Source organism: Triturus cristatus, chromosome 7 (assembly GCF_964204655.1).
Source record: "Triturus cristatus chromosome 7, aTriCri1.1, whole genome shotgun sequence".
NCBI classification, from domain to species: Eukaryota; Metazoa; Chordata; class Amphibia; order Caudata; family Salamandridae; genus Triturus; species Triturus cristatus.
In genome coordinates, this window is record NC_140590.1 from 1,527,880,379 (window position 1) to 1,527,887,139 (window position 6,761).

A 6,761-nucleotide genomic window follows, 5' to 3' on the forward strand; every position below is an offset into this window, starting at 1 on the left:
GTGCCGGTTGTCGTCCGACTTTGCACCAGGTCAGAGCAGGTGGTAATTTCCTGCTGCTAGTGCGCCTTATTGCATGTTTTGTGCTCCTATCTCCGATCTGGCTGGTCGTTGAGAATGTTAAGGTGTGGTGTTGTTGCGGCTTTTTGCTCGGGAACGCCTACTTTGCATCTCATTAGCGATAGTTGCCGGGGTCATCTGTGGCGATGTTTTTTGCGGATGCTATCGCAGGTAAGCTGGTGTTATGGGCTGTTAGCACCAGCTTGTGAATGGGGCGATACAATTATCGCCACTTTGGCTGCGAAAAAGTGCAGATAACTCAGCGATAAATCCTTGAGAATATGCCCTTGAGTATTTGTTTTTTTTAATTTTATTGATTATGGGTTGATATGTTTTAAAATATTGTTTTGATTTCTTCACATTGGATATTCCATGTTATTCTTGCTCCCCTAGAGACCTCTGTTGTTTTCATGAGCTTGCCTACCCCAGGGCCCCTGTATATTGCAGGTTTCCCTTGTATTTGTTTAATATAACATTTATGCTTAGGTCATCATTACGAAATGTGTTGTAATGGGACATTCGTGAACAAATGATAGATGCACTCTCTGCCCATCCATTTGCTCCCGTCTATTTTCAGAGAGGGGGGAACCTCTGCATTTTTGATGATAGAGCATCAGCCAGCTCTGCTGTCATGAACACTTTCACGCCAGGCCACCTGCCACAATACTGCAGGTTCCATAGCGTTGGAAGCCTCGTCTATGGAGGGCAGGCAATCCAACATCAGGGTCCCAGGGTTTTATTACCCAGAACCGCTATGTATGGCATAGTGGTCCTCGGCAGGCAAAAATGATCACTGTCACCCAGGGGCGTAGCTTAGTCTGTGAGTTTAATATGGTGTGAATCTTACATTTCCCAACTAAACAAGTGGGAATAACCAACACCGGCATAGCAGACCCGATTCTGGGCCCCCAGACCCAACTACCAAGGTAAGAATGCAGTTATTTTGGGGGGTGTTACACCCCAAACACCCCCCTGAAGCTATGCCCCTGCTATTATCACTGAGTGGTAGAAAAGTATCAGCCCTTTAGGGATATTGATTGGACCGTTACAAAACAAGCCAGCTGCTTTGAAAAATTTAACTAATGTTGGCTAAGCTGGTCAAGATGTGTGGATGGAACATTTTTCATAAAGATTCCCCACAGTATGGAATGGAAAATCCAATTATGGAGGGTGGGCTATAAGTGCGGCAGTGGCAACAGCTTCTCCACTGCAGCAGGTAGTTCGCAGCCCATCTGCTGTGGGGAAAATTACCTCATTAGGCTCCATTGTTGGTCAGTGATTTTTACCAGACAAGGATATACTACACCAATCATGAAAACAATTGCGTCATTTACTTGGGACAGGAGTGTCCTGTGTTGGGCCAGGAGGGTCAGATACATGCCAGATTTCCAGGACAACCACTGACTTGGAAATTGTATGGAATAATACTTTAGTGATGTGTGCCGCATAGTCTTTGTATTCTTTGATGGTACATAAAAGACAGGCCCGATGGTATGTAACCATTACAGCTGTTTGAGAACGCTTAAATGTGTGATTCATGTGCTGTGCTTAGAAAGTGGGCTGCCTTCATGGCTGTCATTCGTTTCAGCGGGTTCTTGAATTGCATGCCATCCTATTCATAACTGATGCTAACATGATTGAGTAGGAACATTTCTACTCTCAGGTGCCCACAATGTTTGTAAATGTGGCAGCTGAAAGATAGCTACAAGGGACAGTGATCTTGTAGGGTCCTTTGCATAGGAACATGAAAAGAAACTGGCAAGAAGCTACCATGTACACTTTTTGAACAAGAAACGTTTAGAGCGTGTGTAATGATACAGAAGCAGTCGGGGGACGCACGATCGTGGTGGCGTGGTGGAGGAGAAAAAAGAGAAGACAAAAAAAATGTACCTCCTCACCACGTCTATCCTCCATCGTCCTTCCTCCGGCCAGAACAGGAAGCACACCCAGTCTCCCCAAAGCCAATCACAACGCTGCAATGCAGCGTTATTATTGGTCTGAGTGATGTTGTTCGGTGCTCAGAAAGGCAGTGGCAGCCTGGGCATGTTCTACACCCAGACTGCAATACAGTCTGGGTGAAGAACATGCAAAGTGTGCATGAGTGTGCTCACCACTCCCCCTACTCCTCTGTCATCAGAGCAGCCCCTCCCTGCACAGCTGCCGCAGCAGGACAAAATAAAATGATAACAACATCAAGTTATTAACATTTTATTTTTCCTTTATTTCACTGCTGCAAAGCAGTGGAGCAACGCTCCTCACACCTTAGCAGAGGAGCCGCCACTCTACAGATGCCGAGCATGAAACAACCATCCTTGCTCAACTGGATACCATACTTAGCCAAAAGATACACGCTACTGGGGCAGGGGGAGGGCTGGACACATAGACCAATTGCTGAAGAGGATACTGAAACATGGAGGCACAACTTGGGGCCTGAAGGCATGATAAGGTACACAGGTAGGCGTTAAATGATTTGGTATATATAGAACTTATCTAACTCTGTTTTTACATGACTGGTTAAAACTTGAGTGAATTAATGGGTGATGAATGTGGTTAGGGCTTACTTGACCTTTGCCTCAATTTGTAAACTTCTTCCTCTGCTGCTTATAATAACTTCCAATCAATCTAATGCATATGGCTTGCAGACATGTATTAAAAAAATCACTGAGTGAAATGTCAATCATTGTGTGTGCCTACTGATGTTGGGTTTCACAACAGGACTCTGTGCATGTGACACCTGTGGTTGGGAGATTCTCTGACAGTCTTGTCCTACTCTTAAAACACTCCCATCTGTGTTAGCTTGACTCAGGAGGGTGGAGCGAGAGACACCTGCCAGTTCTCCTTTTCTCTGAAAAGGCTGTGTTTGCCTTTTAGTGCTTTGAGGAGCACCTGGGTGCCACTCCAAGGATTTGGGGTTAACACAACATCAGGGAGGGACTGAGGGCTTTGCACAACCTTGGGCGTTGTGCTGTCAGGGATCTACCTCTTAGATTCAGCCCCTTTTAGAGCAATGGAGAGTATTCTTTTTAACAAAATGATACTGCCAATAAGTACGTAAATGGAGGAATGGATGGCAGGCATGGCAGTCACTGACAGAAAACATCACCAGTGCATCAGGGCCTTTGCTATTTTGTTTCTGTAAAATAAAATAAAAAAGCAGCTGCCACATGGCAACCCTCTGATATTAAAAGTTTGATAACATGCCCATGCTGGGTTGGAGGAAGTACTTTGACCTAAAATGTTCAACCAGAGCAGAGGAGAATGTATATTTGGTGAGTAGCTAAACGGTGAAGCTGTTGAAATCAAACCTCTATCACAACAATTTACCTACCTATCTGCCAAACGTACAATTACAGCATCATCATTGGGTCATTTTCTATGTAAATATGCTGACCTCCACCTGGAGGAAGACCTGCTGGTACTATCAGTAGTGGTCAGGGATAAGGGTAAAAGGTGCTCGTGCTCTTGTGAAGTGATTAAAATTCCTACATCACTTGTGTCCTCAATGATTTATTCGGGAGGCAGTGATGTGGGAGGTTAAAATGAAAGTTGTCGTTTTAAGATCAAGCTACTAATCTAACGCACTGTCTGGGTCAACATGTTTCAGCCCTCTGGAGACTCTAGGGGCTTTCGTCAGGACCAAGGTTTCTTAATCAGAGCCCATTTAGGTTCTGAATAGAGAGGCCTAAAGATCGATGCGGATCTTACCATGGCCCCTCAAGTGTCGGCTGTGGTGGGTTCCTGCACAGCCGTGATGCGGCAGTTACGTAAGCTTACCACCATTCTTTCATCCTCCACGCTGCAAACCATCGTCTCAGCGACTGTCATCTCGAGGCTTGATTATGGTAATGCTTTGTACCTGGGCTTATCACAGAAGCTGATGAGGAAACTGCAGGTTGTGCAGAATGACGCAGCCAGACTGGTCTTCTCTCTCCCTAGAAGCTCGCACGCAACTATACTTCTTCGTAAACTGCATTGGCTGCCTGTGAAGCTGAGGGTTCAATTCAAAGGCCTCTGCATGGCCCACAAGGCGCTCTTTGGCAATGCCCCAGAATATGTCAAACAGCACCTGAGGAAGTATGTTCCCGGTAGACCCTTACGTTCGGGGTCTGTCTCCAATCTGGCTCAACCTAGATTTAATCTAAAAACCAAAGGAGGCTGTGCCTTCTCAGTACTCATTCCCCAACTCTGGAATGATCTTCCATCCAGTCTGAAGGAAGATTCTCACCTACTCTCCTTCAGGAAAAAACTGAAGACATATCTGTTCGGAAAGGTAACATCTTCGGTCTAATTGGAGCAGGCAGATGGTTTTGAGGCGTCATTATGTTCGTGGTCTTCTGTCTAGCTCTTAGAGACCGGTGGTGATAGGCGCTATATAAGAACCCTATAACATAACATAACATAACATAACAGGTGTACTCACCACTCTTGTATTGTAAGGTCAGACCTGTAGTATCTGTGCCCAATGTTAAGAGTACCCTCGTGGCGGCCTTTACCTTACGAGCGTTATGTCAATGCTTCCTGGGGTTGCCGCTGAGTCTCGGGATTCCGCCGAATCAGAATCCCGAGGCTCAGCCTCCAAATGGGAACATCCGATCGACCTTAAGCGCCCCTTTCTCAGCCATGATAACCTGTCTCTGACTTCGTTAGTGCGTTTCCTTCTTGCCAAAAGTTTTGTCTTGTACCTTACTATTGCTACAATACACAATGCCCTTTTCTCTAGCTAATGAAGCCTTGGGTGTGCACCTGCAGAGGAGAGAACATGCTAGCAAGCAACATTCACGATGAAAATTAAACATCAAAGCCCATGAAGTTAAGGCCTTTGTTAACACTACCTTAGCAAAACAATTAATCTGCACTGACATTGAAATATATGTGCACGTATGGTCACACATTCAGTGCAACAACATGAATACTGTTTATGTGAGAAATCATGTGTGTACTAAACATTTGACTAAGTGTAACATCTTAAAACATTTGTGTAACTATGTTTGAGAACTAAAGTTTCATTGAATTCTCTAAACGTTAGTAGGCGCACATCATATGATTCTATAGTTCTAACATGGAACACTTCCAGAAATACATTTGAAACTCCATCTTTTATTAATAACATTTAGTCACACTGAGTATACAGAGTGCTACCTGCATAAAATCATTACATGTTTGGGATGTGTAAGGGTGAAGTTAAACTTTAAGCTGCTCCATTCAGTTATGACCTATATTAGCCATTAAAATAAGGGAATTTTCTGGGGAGTGCAAGATCACAAAGACTTGTGTTCACAACCTTCACTCATCAAGCCCTGTGGAATTGCAACTACACAAAGTTGCACAGTTTTACAGTTTCCTCTCTTTCAGCCGTGGCCCGTGGAGGGAGTTCCGTGGGGCAGAGAGGTGGGGCGGGGGAGGGGCAGGGTGGGGGGTACTAAAAACTGGAATATGGATAATTGGAGGTAAGTAAACAATTAAATAAATAAAACGAATTTCGGAGCGCGCGCTGCATTGCAAATTCCGGTTTTTAGTACCCCCCACCCTGCCCCTTCCCTCCCCGCCTTTCCGCCCCACGGAACTCCCTCCACGGGCCGCGGCTGCTCTCTTTTGCATGAAATTATAATGTTTTTTCTCACAATATATATTACAAAAGAAAAATGTGCATTGTTTGATTCAACTGAAAATGTTGGTGCATTGTGGTGAAATGTGCATAAAACCTTGCATGCACAAAGACAAATAAATCATATAGCTTTTCAAACTACACGAATGGTGGAATTTGGGAACTTCACAAAATGTTGGTAGTGTACAAAAAACTTTGTACACCACCAGAAACTACCTAAAGTCATGTAGCTTAGGAATGGCTTTAGGGGCCGATGTATTAAAGGTCCTGTTTTAAAGCAGTTGCTGCGCAAAAACAGCGACTGCTTTGGGACCCGCCCTTCCGTTTATCTGGCGAAAGATCTCCAATCTAATGCAGCAAAAAATGCCCATTTATTAGGATTTGCAAAGTCCTGCCCCATTAATAATAATGACGCCGGATTCTGTTTGCAAATCCTACTGTCAAGGCACAGATAGAACCCTGTGCGAGACAGTCCTCCATTCCTTCATTTATATTCGCACAATGACTATTATTTTTATTGCAGCCTGCCTTTTCTAATAGGACAATGTCTGCAAACAAAAAACTAAAATAGGCAGTCTGTGAGGGACATTGTGGGAGCATGCAGTGCACTGCCAGATGCAGCCAGTGCCAACAGCACAACAAGGACAGTTTCCACTTTGTGAAAGCATACCACCCCTATTTGGGTATGGGTATCCAATCAATGGTTTGCTACCACAATTGCAATTGAAAAACATTGGAAAATTGCGCTGTGATTCAGAAGGAAGGGGGGCTCCCATTTCATCTGTCTTTCTCCTTCTGAAACAAAGAGTCACGATATACATTTCTTACACTTCCAACTCACAAGGGGCCTTTGTTACATTGTGGCTCCTGCTTTTGTGACTGCACAGCGTGTGATCTTCTAAACCCATTTAAAACATCAGGCCCGTGAGACTTAAATGCTTGCTTGATTGATTTCTGCTTTTTTAGAGTTGCCCAACTCTCTTGCTTATTGTTTCTTGGCAGAAAGGAGTTATTTTGTTGGCTTTAGTACTTCATAAACAAAATAAAAATACAAATGTAGGCGAGCTGACTCACTTGCTAAGGGGAAGGTCAGCACGCC